The 24,462-nt window shown below is 41.0% G+C and overlaps 1 protein-coding gene across 8 annotated transcripts in view; it reads left to right on the plus strand.

Annotated features, from left to right (window-relative positions):
- Positions 1-24,462, plus strand: part of PRKN (parkin RBR E3 ubiquitin protein ligase) — a 1,400,595-nt gene that overhangs the window by 463,296 nt on the left and 912,837 nt on the right. The gene's annotated exons all lie outside the window — the stretch shown is intronic.

Here is a 24,462-nt window from a genome sequence, read left to right on the forward strand (position 1 = left end):
TTGATATGTTGCCCTACTCTTTTATTCTCCGAGCCAAATTGTCAAAAGAACACCAAGATTAATTTTGACCATGAGTGTGTTTGACAGACTATACAAAATAGTAACAAAGACTTCATGGGGTAGAAGGTGATGTCCCTCCCATCTGCACTAGGTCAGGACATAGGCAGTCCTGGGCTAGTACGGGTTTCACAGGGCCAGGGAGATCTGGGACCAGCAGGACGAAAGCATAAAATAGAAGGAAATGCCTCCTACAAATAGTAGGGGTTGATGGGTCCAGTTTCTTGTCACCCAGACAGGAAAGAATTCAGTGGTGGGACACTCACCAACACCAGTTGGAGGAAAGGATCTGCTGGCGGAGCCACCGTCCACCCTTGAAGAGTGAGTGTGAGCTCAAGACGATGCTGTGCTCGAGGGGCTGAGGCAGATTCTTTGATGAGGTTTTCCCACCTTGGATTATACCATTTACAGAAGGGGGGCAGATTTTACCATATCCAGGGTGGGTCTCTGTTGGCGCAGGTGCGGTTGGGATAACATGGTCTACCTCATACTGAAGCTTCATTACCATCTCCAGCCTCCCACAGGGTGTCTGTGACCACTGGAAGGAAGCATAGACTTGTCAGTGTTCAAGATGGCCCCCCAATCTGGTTAAAACCTTTTTTGTTTGCCTGTGTAGTGCAAGGAGGTGATTGGGGTCTGGCTGCTTAATCATTGATGATCAGGGCCTGTTTCTTATCAACAGATGGTTGTGACAACATTAATGTCTGGCATGGGGCATCCACCCTAAGCCAGTTACTTATCTACCCTGCCTCACTAAGCCAGCCCTCCCTCTATCCTGCCCCCACTCCTAAAATCACTAAATTGAATTTAATCAATTTTTGAAATCATAGATGAACTTGCTCAAAACAACACAGAATTTCCAGGCACAAGTGAATGAGTAGAAATAACACAACTATCTTCAAATAGAAAAATGAATTAACCCAGAATTTAGGAACTTGAGCTGATGATGTTCTAGTGGTCTTGGTTAGGTTACAGAGAGGAGGGAGGTTCTGCTTCAGGTGTACTGGGCACCTAGGGTACTGAAAGAAGACCTGAGAAATGGAAATAATGTAGCAAATAGCAAAATGGGGAAAGTTAGATAAACAGAAATCTATGCAATACCTATGTAATCCAAGATAAGAAATGAATTTAATTATTGGATAGAGGCTGAAAACACATCTGATATTTCAAGCAAGGCACATGTGGGATGACTCCCAAGAGCCCACTTAGATGTCCTGGCATGGATGCCTCCTGAGAGAAGCAAACCTTACTAAAGGGCATTCATGATCCCAACACTGCAAATCAAGCAAGGAAAACCCCACCTTGAGCATATAGGAGGCCAGAATATGCTACCGCTAAATATCAAAATACATCATCCTGAAATAGGCCTTTGTAACATTAAGGATGGCTTTGAGATGAGTGCCTTGAGTAAGAGCAAACACAGGGGAATCTCTACAAAAGCAGAAAGTCACGTTTTGTCAGGGAGGATCACATCTGTGAAGGAGGGCTCCCTCTGCAAGGGTGTCTCAGGTCAGCCCAGGGAGAGGAGCTCTGAGTCCCTAGAGACTTCTCTTCAGAGAAGGCAATGCCCTAAACCTGCCCTACGCACTTGTTGGCTGTACTTTCTCAGCCACATCCCCATTAACTGGCTCCTCCCACACCCTTCTCTCTTTTGTCCTTTGCTAAAGATGGTACTGAAACCTGAATTCAAGGCCACCTCTTTGATATTTACTCATTTTACCTGAATACCTTCCATAATTACATGAGTTAAATGTGTTAATAAACTTCTGTTTTGTTGTGGTTAGTCTGACTTCTTTACCTGGAGTTCTAGATAAAAACTACCAGGGTTGGTGGGAAAATGTATCATTTTCTCCCCTACACATGAAAGTGAACATAAACTGGAAGCTTGGCTCCTTCAAATGTGGGAGAATAAAGCAACAATCTGAAATAGAAAACAAAACAAATATATTTAGTGCTAATTAAACCATAAAAGAAGCAATTGAAATCTGAAAGAGAAAACAGATATAACAGGAAAAGACAGAATTTTAGCAATTGGACTTAAAAAAACTTAAATGGATGATTAAAAAAGAAAATTGGACAAAAATTGGCTAAAGAGAGAATTAGTGAATTGGAAGGTAGATGTGAAGGAATTGCCCAAAATATGACACAGAATAAGGAGTACAAGAGTTTAGTGGAACAGGAGTTGGCAGTAGAGGGTCTAGCATATATTCTTATTCTGATAGAAAGTCCATTATGGGAAGAAAAAGAACGGAGAGGAGAGAGAATTAACAAAATGAGGATTTTTCCATTATGTATAAATCCTCTTATTCAAGAGTGCACAGCACCAAGCAGGATTAATAAAAAAAAATGCAGTTGATCTTGATCACAATAATTAAAAGTAAATTAACCACAAAAAGGAAGCACAACACCAGGGACAAAAACACAAAACTTAAAATCAAATGAAGAAATCCCTTATGTTGAAACAATAGTTTGAATGGTTCCTAATGTTTCCAGAGGCTGTCAGTTAGCCTTGATTGGATGTGCTGAGAGTAATGAATTGTAGTTCAGTGAGATGAAAATATGGATATTAAAACAAAGTTTGTTAAAGCACGTTCCAATAGAAGAGTGGGCCAGACAAGAGAGAGTGTGGCTCCCTTTCCTCCTGGTTTGGATTTTTAGCCCTAAAGTTTCAGGGGTGTTGTGTTTGTGATGTGGCTGTGAAGTCTTTGGCTGACACCTGGGGGTTGCATACCTTTGGACTCTGCACACATGGTTTCTCAGTGTACATTTTGTCTCCCCTCTAGTAGGGTAGGGAAGAGAGAAACTTAATACTGATTACAGTGACTGTATAATGAACAAGGCCCCTCCACTGTCTAATGGGGTGTTATTGCACAGGTGCCATAAACTAGAATTTTCTGGCTTGACTGAGTTCCCTTTTTATCAGGGTACTTTAACAAGTTGTGCTGCAAAGTGGGCAGTCTTGAGTGGGCATGGGTAGAGAGCAGGGTTCTTGCTCCCACAACTGGAAGAGGGTCTTGTAACCCTTCCCCCCATAGCTCAGGTCTAAGTTTCTGCTTGACATGAACATAAATAAAAGAAGGAAAATGGTGGTGGCATAATATCAAACTGCCAAGGGGAGCATTTTTTGAGTTAAAATTCTATGCTCAACAAAACTATTGTTCAATAGTGATAGGATCACAGAGTTAATTCTTCCTCTGATGAAAGAACCGTTAGTTACCTTATTTATTGTCTGGAAAAAAAGAGTTTGAACCCAAGGTAAAGAATTGGAATGCAAGGGATGTGCTCAGCAAATAAAAGATTGAATGTGTTTCAGTTTAAATGAGTATGCATGTAAATAATGATCTTGGTTAGTCTGATGTGTTCAAAAACAGGGTAGAACCAAAGTAGGAAGTAAAGATCGAATTCAGAAGAAAACCACAGTGAGCAGTTGACGTGGGTATGCTCAGGGTTTCACCAGTGATCAGAGAAATGTTCAGATAATACCTGATCAGTGTACCACTACACCGTGGGCCCAAACGCAACAGTCTGACAAGTCCAAGTGTGGGTTAGGCTGTGGGACAACAGGTGCCTCTAGATGCTGTGGTGCAGACATTGACTGCTTCAGTACAGTAGACGACAGTTGTACAACTTCACAATGGTTAGTGGAATTCAAGTGTTGCACATTCTACAACTTGGAGTACACAAGGAGGCACGTTCACACATGATCATATCAGCATCCTTTGAGGTTATGAAAAAGCATAAACAACACAACTGTCTTTAGATAGGGGACTAGATAACCAGCACTTAATTCTTGTAGCAAGTTAACTGAGAAGTCTGATAGTTCCATAGTTAAAACAAGTGACCTAGATATAAATATATATATATATATATATATCAACACTAACAAATCTTGAAATCACTGTGTTTATTTTTTAAAAGGATTATTGAGTAAGATACTGTCTATGTAGAATTTCAATATATAAAACCCCAATTATATACATTGTTCAAGGATAGAACAACCATATAATATATTCTATCCAAGTGGGATATGATTGAGAGTTAAAGGTGACATTAAAATATATTTAAACTCTATCTTACATATTGAAGTGTCTATTTATTGACTGAAAAATTAGATTTATTATAATAGACCTATATACTAGTTTTAAATTATTTTCAAAAATAAAATTTGGGGCCGGTGCTGTGGTGTAGTGGGTAATGCCACTGCCTGCAGTGCCAGCATCCCATATGAGCACTGGCTCGAGTCCTGGCTGCTCCACTTCTAATCCAGATCTCTGCTATGGCCTGGGAAAGCAATAGAAGATGGCTGAGGTCTTTGGGCTCCTGCACCTGCATGGGAAGACCCAGAGGAAGCTCTTGGCTCCTGGCTCCTGGCTCCTGGCTTCGGATTGGTGCAGCTCTAGCCATTGCAGCCAATTGGGGAGTGAACCAGCGGCTAGAAGGCCTCTCTCTCTTTCTCTCTCTCTTTCTCTCTCTCTGCCTCTCCTTCTCTCTCTGTGTAACTCTGACTTTCAAATAAACAAATAAATTTTTAAAAAACAAAAAAATAAATAAAATTTCTTTTTAAAAGTAAAAAATTCTTTAGAGCAAAGACAAACATTCATTATCTCGAATAATAACAGCAGAATAATCATCTTGTATAGATATTTGCATACGTTAATCAGTTTCCCAGAATATATGATTCTACCATCTTGTCCCTGATATTTATCTGAAAGGTTTAAAATATAGCCTTATTATCTAATCATAAAATTACCTTTATTTATTCCTAGAATTTTATTTTATGGTTAACAAGTTTGAAAGTATTGACTTTGAGTTGGCTCTTTTTCCAGACCATAATACTTTTAGTTAAGAAAGCATTCTGTTTTGTCGGGGCTGAGACTCCAGTAGGATCTGGGAAGATGATGCTAAATGTCTATAGTCACTTTCTTTACGCTCTTGAAATGTGGAATTATTTCAACCCAACACTAAGTTCCAGAAATTCGTGTACATTTCATAACATGGCAAATGACAAGAGCACTGTGGCAGGAGCCTAGAGCTTTCAGGGTATCACATGCACTGTGGCGAGACGTTTGCCTTTACTTCCGGTAGGCCTCAGCTGCTCCTGATCTCTGATCACCCTGCTCCTCATTTACCCACGACCTGCTGGCCTGCGAGCTGCCTGTGTTTGCGGGCCAAGGGCTATCCGCAGCAGAGTGAGCTGGTGTGGAGGGTGGCTGGTCGGGTACCGTCCTGGTGTTCTTCCCCGACACCACCCCAGGCCAGAGTGAGGTTCTTCTGGCACCCTGGTGGCCAGTGGGGCGACCATCTGGTGTATTTCCCCTGACACCACCTTGGGGTGGCGCGGGGCTCTCGGCACCACATGCTGATACAGACAGGTAGGTGTTAGCTACCTTGCACCTGGGGAGGATCAGGAAAAAAGATGGGTTCTCCTAGGTGGACTTTAGATAAAATTTAGCTCTGTGCTAGTCTGAAAAGTGAGGGGTAAGCAGCCATCTCTCAGTCGTCAGAACTAGCAGGTGTTGCCTCCTCTCTGATCTCTTGCACCTCTCAAGTGAGTCTGTTTATTCTCTTTGCCCAATTAACTAGTTTCCCCCAAACTATCCTGGGAAAGCATTGACAAATATTCACTAAATTACTTAAAATTATGAACTTGATAAAGTTTTCATCAAAACTTCTCTGTATGTAGCTTTTAAAGCTATGCTTTACTTAAATTTATGCAGGAAAAAAACCAGACTTCACCTCTTATCTTGGGTTTTCATTGTTTGAATGAGTGTGATGCCTTGAAAGGGATGACTTGGAATATGCTTACATGATGATTTTCCCTCCATAAAAATGGTAGTCTAGAGTTCTTCGAGTGCTGAATCACAAGCTCCCATCTGTAGAATTGTCTAGCAATGCTTGTTCATACTTCTTCTTTGGCCAGAAATTGTGACCGCGTGGTGAGAAGAAATCCAAATTCTTTGATCAGACCCTGACCAGATGTTCCAATTCATTTGGTAGAGGCCCAGAAATGCCCCTGCTGCCCACACTCTGAGAAGCTGTGCCCTACAGCAAAGGTTTTTTCCAGCATTACTACCATGGGTCCTCCCTGGTGACCTCCAGACACACATCAGGTGGGAGGGAGGAGGCAGGCGTGATAGAGGCAAACAAACCCTGTCAATCCATGGCAGCTGAGCGAGTTCCCATCTACCTGTTTTGTGTCAAGTCCCTGATTACAAAATGTTTGAAAACCTCTGCCTTGAAGAAGGAAAGTTGAGGGCAACACAGTTTTCTGCATTTCTCCAGGGTGGACCTAGAAGGATTTAAGTGCTGGTTGTAGATGAGAGGGCTGTACAGGGTGAACAGCTGTGTGGTAGCCCACGGGTAGAGGATTTGATGGAGACTTCTGAAATATGGAAAAGTACCTTTTGGGTACTTGCAGTGGAAAAAGATAACTGGTCAGCAGCAGAGGTGATGTCGTGACTTCTGTTGATAGCCAGTTATGCAGTTTATGCTTAGAACTGGGGCATTACTTCAAGATTCCTAAGAGGAAATGGAAGAGCTGGACGGGGTCTTACGTATTCCTTGGAGCAGTGATTTTCAGTCACAGTGCTCGTCAGAGTCACCCAAGGGCTTAAGAAGGCACAGATTGCTGTGCCCGGCTGTTAGCCTGCAGAGGCTGAGAAATTGTGTTTCTAACGAGTTCCCAGGTAAGGCTAACACTGCTGGTCCATGAGCCACACTGAGTAGCACGCCCTAAATATTACAAAGCAGTCACATTTGGAATATGGTTAAAGAACAAAGTACTTTATTTTACAAGTATTTGAACAAGAACATTGAGGGAGCTGCCCTTGGGCTCAAGGTACCTGTGGATGAGTTGAGCTCACAAGCTGTTTGTGTTTCCTCGAGGGGCTCCATTCATCACCTGCTGACATCAGATGAGAGAAAGCTATTGGACCTTGGGGAGAAACAGGAATGTTCTTGAATATTTCCATCATACAGTTACTTAACTACTTAAATACGTGCTGAATATGAGCCATTACTATGTGCCAGGCGCGCTTCCAGGTGCAGGGATGCAGCAGGAATAGAGACCGACATGATACGTACCTGAATCAAGCTCGTTCTAGTTAGGGAAGAAGATGAAAAGCAAAGAAATGAATCCCTCATCAGTGTAGGTCCCCTGGAGAAACATCTAGCGGAGAGAAGCGGCTGGAGAGTGAGGCGCTGATGTTTGAGAAGAGCATCCTCAGGGGGCACCCCTTGGGTGTCTTGGGCAGAGGGAATGGGGGAGCCTGTGAACCGGAGGCAGGACTGGGTCAGAAAGCAAGGGACTGTGTTGGCTGGGGCCGTAGGAATGGTGAGAGGAGATGACGCCTGATGGGAAAGGAGTTATTGTAGGATTTTGGAGTAATGGGGTGGCATGCTAGCTTAGGGGTAGCTTGTGCTGGCCAGAGAGCAGCATGCCAAGGTAGAAACTACAGGACAGCAGGCTTTCAGATCATGGGAAGACTGCAGTGAGCATAAAACCCGGAACCTGTATGAATGGTAAAAGGCAGCGTCTGTGAGGGTGGCTGTGAGCCTGGCAAAATGCTAAGCCCCTCTTCCAGGCGATGTCTGCTTGAACTTGCCAGCAGCCACTTGAGGCAGCTGGTAGGCACATGCTCCTGATAGACAAGGAGACAACAGTGGATCCTTGGAGGAACTGGCCCCCAAAGGGCAAGTTTGACCCCAGGACCCTCTCACTCCAAAGACTGTGTACGGATATCCTCTAGTCAATGCTGGCCTAACTATAGATACTGGAAGTAGGAAGGGGTTTCAGCATTTGCTTTAAATATTTTGGTTGGGAAATTGACTTAGTCTTGAAATCAGTGGTTCTGAATTATCACGTACAATGTTAAGTTCAGCCAATAATCAAATTTGAAACTCAGCTTTTAATACATGGTATACTATTTTTTATTATTTTTGGTTTAAAAAGAATACTTTTTGCTAATTTGTCAGTTTTGCCCCCAGCTTACCAAGAAAGCATTTCATGAGTATTTGAAGATTTTATTATCCAAGAAGTGTTTATTTTCTTACTGAGTGAAAGAGTAATTTTGATAAAACATCACATGCTGGAATAATAAATTATTGAAATCTAACTCAGGTAATATAGAAAAACCTTGAAGCAGGCAGATATGAAAATTTTGGAAACAAATGAAATTGTTTTTAAGACTTGCACCTTAGATATACATGGATTCATCATGCTTATTAGAGAATCTGTTCTTATCAACAAACTCTCACCAGTGGTAGGATGTAGTACAAAGTGAAAATTATTCTGGGATTGTAAATTATCTAGCACCTGCCAAATACTTGCTAATGAAATAAAGTGATAAGCTTCAGACTTAATTCTCATTTTATCCAAAATCAAATCTGAAGTACTTGAAAATGTGTGTTTTACATGCTAATGACTAGAAGCCAGAGGGTGTGAATTTCTTGGTGTTTTTGGACAGCTTTAAGGATTGCCTCTTGTGTAAACCTTCCTTGAAATGACAAAATTTTGGCAGAGATACTAGAGCAACTTGAAGCTGCTCTCACATCAGTTTATTAAAAATGCATTATGATTCTGTCAGGGCTTTAGTTTTTCTTCAAACGTAGACATTTTCACTGTGATATCCTTTTTCAATTTTATAAGTGAAAACGATGTTGCACAGTAACAAGAATTAAGCCAGCCTGCCATTACGGTGGTGGTGGTGGTGGTAAGTTTGAGGTAGGGGTCATAGTCCTGAATTCTTTCCTAAGAAGACCGAACACTATTCTAAAAGCAGAAATAGTTTCTCCTTCTGATTTTATAGTCCTCTCTATATACTGTCATAATTGTAACATTTCTGTTTATGCTTTCAAGGCTCGCTCATCAAATGCAAGTCACTCTAATACATTTTCTTCTTTCATTGCCTGTTACATGGCTGGTGACGGATATTTTTTCATATTGTCAAGTATTAATGCAGCATGTAAACTATAGCCTTACAATTCTTCCACTGCTATTGGCCCCAGCTGATGGGGACAATGTGGTAGTAGTGCATTTGGGTAGCATGGTGCAGTGTGCCTTGGGATAATCATGATGCAAGCCCCAGTCCTAGCCCCAAGGAGATCAAAGCTTGCGAAAGGGGTGGTTTAGTACGATCAGCCACACAGGAGAGTACACACGTCAGAGGAATTGCTTTCTCATGCGATTTTATTAGCTTCTGAGTAACTCTTTGTTTTTTTAATTGACAAACATTGGACATATTGATGGGGATTCATGTATGCAAAGCATAGTGGGCATTTCTAGCTCCTCAGGTATTTATGATATTTGTGTGAATGATGAAAACATCCTGAATCCATTCTTAAAGCTTTTTCTGAGTAATTATTATATGTAAGAAACCCATTAATGGGAATGGGGCCTACAAAGATCAATAAGAAGAACCATGTTCTCAAATATCTTCCAGGTTAGAACATGCACCTGTACATGATGAAATGGAGTAAGCTTTCGAGATGAGGTACTGCCAAGGTCCTATGGGGTTTTACTAAGGAGGTGGGAGAGGCCAAAAGGGATGAAGGAGACTTTGAAAGACAGCAAGGAGTCCCCTGTGGAGGCGTTGGAAGTGATGAGGAGAGCTAGGGCCCCTGCGAGAGGCAGTGGAGGACTGAGGTGTTCAGGAAGGGGGCCTTCCTGAGTGCAGAGCTCTGGATCCAAATCTCTCAGTGAGCAGACATGGCTGCCTGACTTTCTCCTCCATCCCTTCCCTGCTGGCGTTAAGAGAGCCCCCACGTGATGCATCTCCTTTCTTACACACTTGCGGAAAGGGCAGCCGTGCCTGGAGTAGAGCTGGAAGGAGGGCCAGTGCACAGCTGATGGGAAAGTGGTGAAAAAAACAACTGGAGGGACCTTTTTTCCTTGCCTTGTGTGGGCACCCATGGCTCTGTTGGAAATGGTTTGCTTTTTGTGGCTGGGTGCTTTAAAACATAATCGTTGAAATGAGTGGTGGGAAGGAGCAGGCAAGATGCAACAGTGTTGGTTTTTGAAGTGAATGTGGCAAATGTTGCAGGGAGTCAGGGGAGGCTCTACCTGTTGTGACTTTCCGGAAGTCACCTCTACAGGGTCACATAATGATTAAAAGAGCGAGGACCAAGTTGCTGTGAGGCCTGGCTTGACCTTGGCCTTGTGCTCTTTTAAGGAAAGGCCTCTCCCATTGATAAGTCTGGGCACCCTCTCATGCAGGCCTTAATTTTCTTTTCTTTTTTTCCCTGTGAGACCTGGAGTCTTTCAGAGGACACTGTACCTTCTCTATCTCTTAAATATTAATTATGTTTCCAAATGATACCTCTGAAGCTCTATAAGATAAAGATTCTTCATCAGTCTCCATATATTAAGTTACATTAACTACCTTTGGTGTTAGAGATATATTATTACATTATGATTCTTTTTTTTTTGTTTTTTTTTTTTTTTATCTTTTATTTAATGAATATAAATTTCCAAAGTACGTCTCATGGGTTACAATGGCTTTCCCCCCCATACCGTCCCTCCCACCCACCACCCTCCCCTTTCCCACTCCCTCTCCCCTTCCATTCACATCAAGATTCATTTTCGATTATCTTAGTATACAGAAGATCAGCTTATTATACCTTAAGTAAGGATTTCAACAGTTTGTTCCCACACAGAAACATAAAGTGAAAAATAATAGATGATTTTTTTTAAATGATGATGAAATCAGATCAGACCTATTGTCATGTTTAATCCCAGTGAGAGTCAAGTTGGGAATTGATAGTTTCTTTTTTTTTTTTTTTTTAACAGAAGATCAGTTTAGTGTACATTAAGTAAAGATTTCAACAGTTTGCACCCCCATAGAAACACAAAGTGAAATATACTGTTTGAGTACTCGTTATAGCATTAAGCCTCAGTGTACAGCACATTAAGGACAGAGATCCTACATGAGGAGTAAGTGCACAGTGACTCCTGTTGTTGACTTTACAAATTGACACTCCTGTTTATGGCATCAGTAATCTCCCTATGCACCAGTCATGAGTTTCCAAGGCTATGGAAGCCCCTTGAGTTCTCCGACTCTTATCTTGTTTAGACAAGGTCATAGTCAAAGTGGAGGTTCTCTCCTCCCTTCAGAGAAAGGCACCTCCCTCTTTGAAGACCTGTTCTTTCCACTGGGATCTCACTCACAGAGATCTTTTTGCCAGAGTGTCTTGGCTTTCCATGCCTGAAATACTCTCATGGGCTTTTCAGCCAGATCCGAGTGCCTTTAGGGCTGATTCTGAGGCCAGAGTGCTATTTAGGACATCCGCCATTCTATGAGTCTGCTGAGTATCTCACTTCCCATGTTGGATCACTCTCCCCTTTATTTATTCTATCGGTTAGTGTTAGCAGATACTAGACAACTGACTCAACACCAAAAAGGAAACCTCCTGAAGTGAAATGGACACTATGAGAAATGGTGACTTGATCAGCATAGCCCTGACTGCTAATGGACAACTTAATACATTATCCCTCATAGTATTTTTTTTTTGTCTGTTCTACTTAATATGACTGGTTTAATTCTGTAATTATCACACAGTTATTCTTAAGTGTTGAAAATTAACTGAAATGTGATCCCTGTTAAACATAAAAGTGGGTATAAGAGAGGGAAGAGATGTATAATTTGGGGCATGCTCGGGCTGACTTGCCCCAATTGGTAGAGTTGGAAACATACTAGGGGATTCCAATTCAATCCCATCAAGGTGGCATGTGCCAATGCCATCTCACTATTCCAAGTGATCAATTTCAGTTCACAATTGATCATAATGAAAGGACTAAGAGTCAAAGGGAGCACATAAACATTATGATTCTTAACTAGACTACCCAGTCTGTCAGTGGAGTCATGGATGCTTCCTGTGAGAAAGGAATGCAGTGGCCAATCATTTACTCCAGTAGATTGAATGAAAATCCCTTGAGCCCAGGAATATGAGGAGATCTTCAAAAAGTTCATGGGAAATGCATGTTATAAAAAACCTATGCATGTCAAAAAGTTTGTGTATCAAAATTATTTAATTCTGATTCTCATGAACCTTTTGAAATACCCTTGTGTGTTTTATGTCCAAAGTGTTTACCACAGATGCGAGTGTATAGCAGCCACTTAATAAATGTTGTTTCTGGAATACCTCCTATGGCTGTTTTCTTAGGGTTTTACATTTTCATTGCCTTCCATCCCTGACTCATTTGATCCTCATTTTCTATTAAGTAGTGTACTACCAAATAGTCCATCAGGAAACCAGAGCAATCTCTTTGATTTTCTTGATCTGTGCTTGGCCATTGGAAACCATTTGGCTAGAAAGGAAATTTCAATAAGGTGAAAATAGAAACAGTTTGTTTTTATTTTTCTACCAGGATTTGCTCAAAAGTCAGGTTGGTAATGAGTATGTGTCCCATTTTGTATGTTGGAAGGGGAAATCAGCTGGGAACAAGTTATTATGTGGGCATTACCAACAAGGTTCTGCCAGCAGCTGCTGGACCTCAGCAGGATGGAAAAAAGTTAGTATCCAGTTTCATGATGCACACAGAACTCCTTCTGTAAGTGACCGAGTAGATGACACACAGCGAGTGAACCAGGTTTGGCATATGGTTTCAGGTCAGAATCGTGGAACTCCACCCTACTGTTGTCTTCCGAAGATGTTTATTTGAATCTAATAAATGAGTCTTGAGAGCTTGTTTGGAGGTCCTAGCAGGGGAGCGCAGCCACTCGTACACCCTTGACCGAAGACCAGTCCTCCTCTGGTGGGCAAGTTTATCCTCTTCGACCGAGCATGCTGCTTAGAGAGGGATGCACATGGAGCAGTGAGGGAGGAAGGGGACACCTGCCTAGCCAACCAGATCAGCCGAATCAACCCTGGTGATCAATGGGGTGACAGATGTCACAGCCAGATCGCCCTCAACAACCATGCAGGAGTCTTTAGATGAATCTTAAAGTATCCTGTCTCACACAGCTGCAAGAAAAATATGTGTGTGCGTCTTTGTGATGTTCTGCTGCTCAAAGACAGGACACTCTTCACTAACTCCCTGACAAATCTGACAGACGAAGACAGACATGTTAATCTAGAGTGATGTCTTAGGCAAGTGTGATTTGCCAGTCTTCACAAATTGCTGCCATTTGCCATGTAGTTTCTTTATTGTCACAAAAAATATAAGGATGCAGTTAGTGAAGTTCCTGCCTGAGTAATTATATTAATGAGAGCTGCTTGTGGTGTGGACTTCTGATGCCAGCGTAAGCTTTTTGATGAGAATGAACCAGCCAGACTCTTTGATTTCTAATTGATAGCAATGAAATAATCTCTCCTTAAAAAAAAAAAAAACTGTTGAATCATTTGATATTCTTTTACTGAATTAATTCTTCATTAGTGGAATTGCTAAAATTTTGGTGGTGCCTCATGTTTGACAAATGCACACAATCTTAGAACAGGGATGGTAAAGATCAAGAAGTTCCCATGGACATGAGTAATGAGGTGAGCTTGTTTCAAATTGACCTTACAGTGTATCCCTTCATGAAAATGAGAAAGATTATACAAACGGCACTTCAAAAAGCTTGTGGAAAATGGATTAAAGGTGAGCTTAGTTTTGGGGAAAATTTTTTTTGAACTCTATGCATAATTTTTTTCATAGCATATATATTTTCCATGAAGTTTTTGAAGATCCCCAGTCCCTTTGGATAGTGTATGTTTTAATTGATAATCATGTGGGCAAAGCTGTCATGGCATTTGCTTATTTGGGGGTGTTGTGATTGATGCTGGTTATACAGAACCACAGTTTTAATTTCCTTTGCTTAATCTAATCCATGCCAAGAAAAAATATTGTATCAATAAGATGTTGACGTGTTCAGTGACAGGAGGCAGCAGTCTCTCAGGGCTTTTGTAGTATTGCGTTTCTGCCACTTTGCTGTCACAGCTGCCCCTCTTGTTAACTGAGCATCTGGTATTTTTCAGAAAGACTATGTTTTCTGATTTCCTTCAGTTACCGTTTCCATAGTCCATAGGTGTCCTTTTTTATATTTTTTTTATTTTTATTTTTGACAGGCAGAGTGGATAGTGAGAGACGGAGAGAAAGGTCTTCCTTTGCCATTGGTTCACCCTCCAATGGCCACCGCGGCCGGCGCACCGCGCTAATCCGGTGGCAGGAGCCAGGTGCTTCTCCTGGTCTCCCATGGGGTGCAGGGCCCAAGCACCTGGGCCATTCTCCACTGCACTCCCTGGCCACAGCAGAGAGCTGGCCTGGAAGAGGGGCAACCGGGACAGAATCCAGCGCCCCGACCGGGACTAGAACCTGGTGTGCCGGCGCCGCAAGGCGGAGGATCAGCCTGTTGAGCTGCGGCCGCGGCCTTTTTTTTTTTTTTTTTTAATGGACTCCATGGCAAGTGATTTTTCACATTTGTGTGTGGAAAGCAAAATGGACTCTTTTCCCATAACTTTTCCCGTAGTTCAGAGGTTTGTTGATTACAATAGGACTGTGAGTACCAGGCCGGCACACACAGGCTACGGAAGTCCTGTCGGGAGGCAGATCCCACGAAGCTGGGGTTTTGCGGAGTTCTCAGCTGTCTGCAGGACCTAACACAGTGCTTGACACAAAGTCAATGCTTCAGAAATATGTGTTAGATAAATGAAGGCAGTGTTTATCCCTCTGTCATTTGATTTCCCTTTTGAGGCTGGGAAATATAATTCATCCCAGCCTAAGATTCTCAGTTATTGGACAAGTTTTCGTTGCTGAAGCAGAGTCCGATTCTTTTGTTAGAGACGTCAGATGTCTTCATCCTTACAGTCAGCACTAGAAGGGTCTCCGACTTCAAAACTCTGTGTGCAAATCCCTAATTTTCTACCTCACAAATGCACATGCAAGGTTTATGCGATTCCTTTCCCCATATGGCATTGCACTGATGTCATTTAGTGCTACCATGTCTGAATCATAATTTTGAATAATTACCTTGCTTATTATTCCCATGTGTTAGTGTTCAGTTTCTGACAGCTATGAAATCAATTAACGTGATCCTCCCCTTTTATGCATTCTTCCTCTTCATTTGTAGTCCTTTTCATTGCTCTCCTTTTCTCCTACTTCAAACTGATGAGAATTCTTTCAGGGCTCCACATTACCACAAGAGAAAGAACAGCTTCTAGCTTTGACCTATTCTACGTCTCTGAGTTTATCATAAAGTCACATGAATGATTCATGAAAAGGAATTATCTGGAAAAATATTCAGCATACCATTTACATATATCAATAATTTCTTTAAATCAAGAAGTATCATAGAAGGGACTGAATAAATACCTTTTTGAAAACTTGATGGCATAAGATACTATATGGTGGGGGGTGCCTCAAAAAGTTGATGAAAATGTATATTATGAACAAAAACTATGGAGGCTTTCAGAATTGACTGTTCCAAAATAAACTTTTCTTTTCATTCCATTTATCCTATGAACTTTTTGAAGTACCCTGGTATAACCACTGATGATGATGTTGGAGGATATCTGAGGTTATAGAAAGATGCTACACGAAAATGATGGATTCTGAACTACTGAGGAAAGTACAATCTTATATGTTAAGAACTGGTAACTGAACATACTCACCTACATATGCAGATGTACAGAAAAAAAATTAAAGTGGGTGCAAGAGTCAATGGTAGTACTCAGGCTTAGGAGTTGTTACATTTTTATTTTGAATCTTCTTCCTCTAGTGACACTGCTTCACCAAGGTAGGAAAAAGAATAAGGAAAATGGTCCAACTCCTAAGGGTATGGAATGTACTGGAAGTTGAGGTCCTAGAAATGTGGTTACTTGGAGACCGTAACTTAGCTCTTGTCTGGTGGTTCCTAGAATGAATACATTGGCTGGGGTTCCCTTTCAGCAGCTGTGGTAGAGGCCTGAGGATCTGTATGCTTGAGGTTTCACAGGTGACTCTGACGAGCAGCCAGTTGTAGAATCTCATCCTTCTCACGTTTCCTAATCCATCATATCTTGTCCTTACTCCTTTTCAAGTTAATATCTGGATCATTCTACTAAGTTAAGCAATTCATGGCCAGTGGCCAGATTTCCCACTGAGAGACGCAGAGTCCTTAAAGAGGATGACAGACTATAGGCCTACAACAGGAAATGTAGAGGATGAACCTTGTTGGACATCACTTTGTGCTTTCTTATTTGATGGCTTGTAGAGGATGTCAAAGACTAATGGACAAGCTCAAAAGACTCATTGGTTAATAAAGATTCATACCTAAAGATGGAATAATGCAAGATAAAAAGTGTGTTGAATACAACTAATTGAAAATATAAAAATGCATAATTTTAGTAAAAAAAAATCCAGTGCTTTGGAAACCATTGAGCAAAAAACCTTACTCAGAAAATTGGTCATTAAAAGTACCAATAAGCATTTGAATAGCGTTTCCTATGGAAATTCCATTTCAAGGAGAGCAGATGGCCCCAGTAGCTGTACAAGGTAATTCCATAAAATAATTGAGGAAGGAAGTGCGAAGTTAGAATAATCACCACTTTGCAAGTCCTGATTCACTGTGGCAGCAGTTATGAATAGATGGACTCGTCAGATGAAAGCTGGTGGGTGGAAATACAAGGCAGGCCTCAGGCTGGTTCTTCCTGATCAATCTCAGGATTGCTAGAGCAGAGACAACTACTTGGTTTCTGGGTGATGATGATTTATTTGCTGCACTTACGCATACTTGTAAGGTTTTTAAAGTACCAGTTAAAAACTCACTTGAGTGTGTTAGTGTATATATTAAAAAGTAGTATTTGCACAAGATTGCTGGGTTAGAAACAAAAGTAGTTAATATCTTACTGAGGAATCAACTATAATCTTTGGATTTATGTGTTATTCCAGACAGAAATTATATACATCCCCACCAGACAAAAACCTTCAGCTTACCCTCAGGTGCTACTGAGCTGTGCAACACCCTGCTGAGGCCAAAACAAGTCTAGCACATTGCTGCAAGAACATCTCAATATCTGTTTGGCTCATTTCCAATTTCAGTTTTTTTCCCCCAAACCATTTCCCTCATAGTGATCATAAGTAATATCAAGTATGTCTTTCTTTATGTTTCTAAATAACAAAGGAAGACTATTTTCATTATGTTTGACTTAGTTATTTATGTAGAGGGAGCTAGACTGTGAAATAACCAGAGAGGTCTACTTGAGTTTGTGTTATAGACCTAGAACCATATAGTTTGAGTGAGAAAATTTACTCTACATTAAAATTTTCATAAGGAACTTTAGATTTGAGTTGGAGAAGCCTTTGTTATTGTTTTTTTCTTCTGTCCTTAAGCATGGAAATCAATTCCAAGATTGTTTTCACCACCATATTTTTAAAAATATTTTTTTATTTGAAAGGGTTACAGAGAGAGAGATTGATCGATCGATCGATCTTCCATGTGCTGATTCACTTCCTACATGGTTGCACAGCCAGGAGCCAGGAGTTTCATCAGATCTCCCACGTGGGTGGCAGGGGCCCAAGCATTTGGGCCATCCTCCACTGCTTTTTCATAATCCACTAGCAGGGAGCTGGATCAGAATTGGAGCAGTCAGGATACAAACTGACACCATATGGTGTTGCCACAATGCCAGTCACTTTCCACTATATTTAACATGTAATGTCTTTATGTCTGGGTAAATCTTTGCCTTCTAGAGGTTCCCAAAAAAGCTGTTAACTAGCCAACCATCATGATCTGTGCTCATGGGATTGCAATAGCCAGAAACACAACTTGTTTTATTTGGTGGAATTAAAGTCATTAGTTATAGGTATGAAGCCATTTATTGTCCCTTAATAATGTGCTGTTAAGCCAGCGCTGCAGCTCACTAGGCTAATCCTCCACCTCGCGGCACCAGCACACCAGGTTCTAGTCCCGGTCGGGCACCGGATTCTGTTCCGGTTGCCCTTCTTCCAGGCCAGCTCTCTGCTGTGGCCAGGGAGTACAGTGGAGGATGACCCAAGTTCTTGGGTCCTGCACCCGCATGGGAGACCAGGAGAAGCACCTGGCTCCTGCCATCGGATCAGTGTGGTGCGCCGGCCGCAGCGCGCCGGCCGCAGTGGCCATTGGAGGGTGAACCAATGGCAAAAGGAAGACTTTTCTCTCTGTCTCTCTCTCTCACTGTCCACTCTGCCTGTCAAAAAAAAAAAAATGTGCTGTTTTATCTGAGACATATCCCAAATACAGTTCTCCATGCATATCCTTTGTTACACCATCAGTATTTTCAAGTATATCCTGGCAGGATAAGAAAAAAATAATCTTACTTAACCTATGCAAATCACTATGCTATCATGAAAAGCAAGGTATTTATTGGAATTCTGCAGGGCAATGAACATCAGCTACTACTTATACATGTTCAAATTCAGCCTACAGAAGCATAGTCAACTATACTGAAGGTGATACAGCTTAAAAAGAAAGAGAAGTATCACCATATACTCATTTAAAGAAGAGAACATCGAAAGCCAAACCAATAATATTCAAAGCAAATAGCAGTGATCCAATTTCCCTCATCAGTTTATTTGTTCCTGTATAATTCATTCTTGTTCTATTGGATCTTGGGGCAGTGGTGCTTTGATGAAAGACATCTATTTCCAGACTAAAATACGTCCTAGAAATCCTGATTGACCCTGTCGATGCAGTGTGGAAGCTGACAGGCTGGGGGCAGGTCAGACGCCTGTGGCCCAGAGTCTGGTGTGTGAAACATCAGTAGTTGAGTGTCTGGTGCAGTCCTCCAAGAAGTCCAGACACTGTCCATCTATGGAGACACAGGCTATGCCTCTGTTTATTTCCAGAATTTTCAGCAAGCGTCAGAGGATAGCAGAAACCACTCTGATCATAATAAAAGGCAGGATTAATTATGACAAAAACACAAAAGAGGGATGCAGTTTCCCTTTGTGACACAGTGCAGAACCATTTCATGAGGGTCTGACCAGTGTTTCCTTGGAGAGCGAGAATATACCAGTTTAATGGGCAGCCAGAGCTTAGAGGACTGTCCATGGCCTTCCTGTAGAGGGTTTAGTTAACAAAAGACTTATAGGAATACATCTCCTCTACACAAACTGGACCTGAGATTGTGAGCACCTTGTTCTATAGCTCCTCCAATAATGCTAACGTAATTAAAAAAAAAAAAAAAAAAAAAAAAAAAAAAAAAAAAAACACCAGGCCCACCAAACAAACTTTACAACTTCTAACGTGGATCTCCAGAGGACCTGCTGGGAAATTTTAAGTAGTTTTAAGTAAATCCTGAAATTTTTATTTTTTTTTCCAAATACTAGATCTGATTTTCAGAAGGCAGTATCAAAGGGATTGTTGGAAGAGACATGCCATCCTGTTATAATAAAATCCTGTGGCGTGGCGTGGCAGGATAAGTTTTGCTGCCTGTGATTCTGACATCCCTAATGAGTGCTAGTTCGAGCCCTGGCTGCTTCACTTTCAATCCAGCTCCCTGCTAATGTACCTGGGAGAGCAGCAAAAGATGGCTGTAGTGCTTGGGCCTCTGCCAACCACATAGGAGACCTGGATGGATTCCTGTGTTCCTGACTTTAGCATGGCCAAGCCCTGGCAATGTGGATATCTGGGGAGTGAACCAGCTGATGCAAGACACCTCTCTCTCTCTCTCTCTCCGCCCCTCCATCCCTCCCTCTCTTCCCTCGCCCTCCCTCCCTCTTTCTGTGTAACTGTGCCTTTCAAGTAAATAAATAATTAAAAAAAATTAGTGCTGTGCCTTGAGGAACAATAGTCAATTACCAAATTAATCAAAGTGGCAACAAAACATTTCAAGTTTAATATAAAGTAACATGATTATAAGAAACACTACCTCATTCCAGAGTGAGGAAGCTTTGACCTTTTAAATTTTATACTAAGCTGGCACTGCGGCTCAATAGGCTAATCCTCTGCCTAGCGGCGTGGGCACACAGGGTTCTAGTCCCGGTCGGGGCACTGGATTCTGTCCCGGTTGCCCCTCTTCCAGGCCAGCTCTCTGCTGTGGCCCCAGAGTGAAGTGGAGGATGGCCCAAGTTCTTGGGTCCTGCACCCACATGGGAGACCAGGAGAAGTACCTGGCTCCTGGCTTCGGATCAGCGCAGTGCGCCGGCCGTGGCAGCCATTGGAGGGTGAACCAACGGCAAAAGGAAGACCTTTCTCTCTGTCTCTCTCTCACTGTCCACTCTGCCTGTCAAAAAAAAAATTATACTATATTTTTATAATCCAAATAGATGATCAAGTCAACACAAAGCAGAGATTGTTCATGTTGGATATAGAATTTGCTTCCTTGGGAATATTACACAGATGGAAAAACATTACATTTGCTTGTAAAGAATTTTGATTTGAATTTGTCAAAAGAAAAAATGCCTAGTTCTGATGTTGCATTACATTTGAGATTACAGGCTTTACGAGATCCTCTTTTTCCTTTTAAACTATTACACATATAAGGCCATCAAACATGGGTGAATTTTGTCATAATTTTAATAGATTGTAAGATTCTTTTCAGACTTGGATGATGTAACAATAGCAAGTAAAATTATGTTTCATCAAATGACCTATAGCTCACTATATTATTTCACGTATTTTATTTTCCTGTACCATTTTATATCCTGGAACAAGCTGACAATTCAATATGCTTTTGTTTCTTGAGAAACTCTCATCCTATTGCTGTTGATAAATAGTTGAATTTTTCTGTTACTGTAACTTCTGGGATTGTCTCAGTCACCCAAACTGATTATAACTTGTAGCAAAAATAACCACTTTCACAGAGAAACTAAGTAGGTAATGGAGAACTATCTATCATACACAAGCATTTTGGCTGAGTGACAAAGCTTATAAATAGCAAACGCTATTGTCTACAGTTACAAATTTTTTTAAAGTAACAAAATTATTCACATGACCCAAATGTATATTCTGTAGTATATAGAACTAAGAACTAAGAAGCCAAAATATGTAAATTTCAGATTATACATAATTATCAGTGCTTCATATTTAACCTATAATCCAAGTTTCTAATGATTATTAGTAAAATCGAACCAACTTAATGTCAGCTCAAGGCTTTAAGTTACATAATATTCTAAGAAATTATATTTAGTGCTAACACACTAGAAAACCGAACTACTAAAAAAAACTTCTCCAGAATTATGATTCAGTTTAGTTAGATTCAAATATGTACCTTTCATAAACTCACACATTATTTAAGTGTAATACTACGTTACTTGATTTAAAAAAAAAAAACAGTATTAGCAGTTCAGATTAACCACTCTTCATATGGGAAACCAAACTTAAGCTTTATAAAATAGCAACTTTGTCACATATATAACACTGACAAATTAGAGGAAAGTGTATAGCTTTTTTTTCTTTCTTAAACCCAAATTACTTTAAAGATTCACCCACTATTATGTGACTAGGTTTCTGAACTAACAGTTTCTAGTAGAAGGATTAAGTCCAGAATATTTATCCAAAATTTGGTTTTCTATTTTCTGTGAATTTGGGGGATGTTCAATTAGTAAGCATGCTTATTTATGTTTTGTAAGTCAGAGACATACTTATTTAATTTGTTTACAACCCCAGTTGTGATTTATTGGTTTGCTAAGGCTGTCAGAATAAAATGCCACAGACTGTGCTTACAACAGCTCATTCCCTCAGATCCATAGGCTGGACATCCGAGTTCAAGCTGTCAGCAGTATAGCTTCTTCCCACACTCCTGACCTTGACTTGCCCTCATCTCCCGTCTCCTGTGTGTGCTTGTGTCTGGTGTGGGAACTTCCTCTTGGTGTAAGTAGCCTAGCTGGTTGGGATGAGGGCCCACCCCACTGACTCATTTTATTTATTTACATCTTTAAAGACCTCATCTGCACATGTAGCTGCAACATGTCACACTGAGGTGTTGGACATCACCATGACTTTTGGGGGATACAACTCAACAAGGCGACATTTCCCACATGAGATTCCAGCCTCCTTTGAACTGCAGGTATGCAGACACACAGCCATATAATGAAATTGAACTTCTGTCCTAGCTACAGGCACAGAATCAAAAACTGTGCCCAGAACTCACTCATCTATTTTCCTCCCTGGTGAGCATAATATTTTTAATTGATCTGAGTTCACAATAGACAATGATTTAAATATATTCTGTCATCTCTTATTCAACAGAGAGTTACCATCTACCAACATCTTCAGAGATCATCAAAGCATTCAGACCGTAAAACTAATTTGTCCTGCATTTTGCCTGCCACAGGGGAGTGAGTTACTGTCTGTTCATGAGCCACAGGCGAAACCAGAACAACAGAATCAGTAGAGAGAAAGGGAGGCCATGGAGAAATGGGATTGGCAGAGGTAAAGTTCTGTCTAACCAGGATTCTATTGAGGAGAAAAGATATGCCTTGGCCTGATAGGCCAAGATATACCTCCTGGCCATGAATTTGACTCCATCAGATGTGTGTATCTGGGCATAACAGAGCATACTTTTTTGATAAGGTGAAGTCATGCAAATATAAAAGGAACAGGTTCAGTAGTTAATGTGAGGAAAAAGGCTATGTATGAATTGGATCAATGAGCTTTAGGGAGGTTAGTCTATTGGTGATGATTGGTTCATTGATAGAAAAGTAATTTAATAAAGAGATGTTAGGGATAAGGTCACTAGAGTAGCTGCATGTTTTGTTATGTTCTTACAAGGCAATAAAATATAACACCCAGGCAGAAATACTTTGTATCTCTACTGGAAAAAGTCAACCCCTGTGCCTACAGATTTGTAAAATAGCCCACATAATATGTACACATTTCACCAAATGAATGCTGGCAAACTCTGGCCTGATTTTCAAGTTTCAGTTATTTTTCTGGTTATTAAAATAATGAAACTGAAGTAGTCTCATTTAATGTATAAACTGCAAAGAATACTTCTTGTAACTATTGCCCTAAATCCATTGAAGAGACATGGCTTTTTGCTATTCATAGAAGAATACGTACATTACACTCCCCAGTTTCTGAAACATTGGCACTTAGATATCTTACTTTTTTCTTAGGGACATACTCATGATTATTACTTCTCTTATACATAACAGTAGAGTAAAGAACATGTTCCTTGTCCAAGGTGTCACAGCTAAAAGATCTTAAGGCTAGCAGTTGAATGGAGATCATTTATTTAAGTCTATTTTCTCTGAATTGGATCAGAGGGCCCGTGAGAAATTGCCAAGTTGGCATGGTTTGTTAAAATCAACTCTGTTCTTAGACGCTCTGATGCAAGAATAGCGACCCTTCCCTGAGCCCTCTGTTGTGGTTTGGATGTGGTTTTGGGTTTTTCCCCAGGACTTCATGCATTGGAGGCTTGGCCCCAAGTTGGCTCTGCTGGGAGGTGTTGTGGAGCCTTTAAGAGGTGGAGCCTACTGGGAAGTCCTCAGTCACTGGGGACCTTGTCCTCAGAAGGGATTAGTTGGTTCTTGTGGGGTCCCTGAGTTACTTCTCATAAGAGATGTCATCAAAGAACAAGCCTGGCCACTGCACAGCCTCTTTGGATTCCTCTATTGAGGTGTGACCCCCACCTTCTTGTGACGGCTCTCTCGGGGGCTGCTCACATGTTCCCTCAGGTGTTCCTGGTGCATGTGTTTCTCTCCTCCTTTATAGTCCTCTTCCACCAATCCATGTTCTGCTGCCCACACGCAGAGCACGGATCAGGAGCAGAATCAGCTCCTGCAGCTTATCAGTCAAATTGGTGAGGCAGCTGCATAGAAGTTGTTTACTCCTATCCCAGTGCCATATTGTGGGAGATCAGATGCATAGAGTTAGTCCTAGTTCCAGTAATTTAGTCTAGTCTCAGTTGCTCCCCACACCCACTGTGTCTCTGCCTTTCAGATAAGGAAATTAATGAATAAACAAAACAAGGTGCTAAATATAAGGTCTTTCACAAAGTTCGTGGAAAGTGGAATTTTAAAAACTGTATTTTGGTTTGAAAAAATTAGAGTCTATGAATATGAATGGTCTTCAAAAGGTTTGTGTGGGAAGTGTGCAATATGAGAAAACAATGCATCAATTTCAAATTTTTTGCACCAGAATCAACTTACCTTGAGTTCCAGTTTCCACAAACTTTTTGAAAGAGCTATGTATATGCTACGCAAGTGTTTCTGAAGAGCAAGTGTTGCATTGATTTATGTTAATTGGTCTACAGAGAGCTATCTGGTTGTAATGGGTTTTCACTCAGCTGTTTGACAGTTGTGGCCCATAACTACAAATTATTGATAGATTGATGTTCCAATATATTCATGAATGATGTTCATAGCCCTTGTTGATAGGAGGGAATCAATAATTTCTAGAAACACTGAAACAAAAACATTTCAGGAATCCTATCTAATTTGCCTAGTTCATTACCCATCCTCTCCCAGATAATTCACTGAGATATGATAACACAAGAGTGGTCACAAACCTAAGTTCTCTCCTGATA

This window comes from Oryctolagus cuniculus, chromosome 5 (genome assembly GCF_964237555.1).
Source record: "Oryctolagus cuniculus chromosome 5, mOryCun1.1, whole genome shotgun sequence".
Taxonomy (NCBI): Eukaryota; Metazoa; Chordata; class Mammalia; order Lagomorpha; family Leporidae; genus Oryctolagus; species Oryctolagus cuniculus.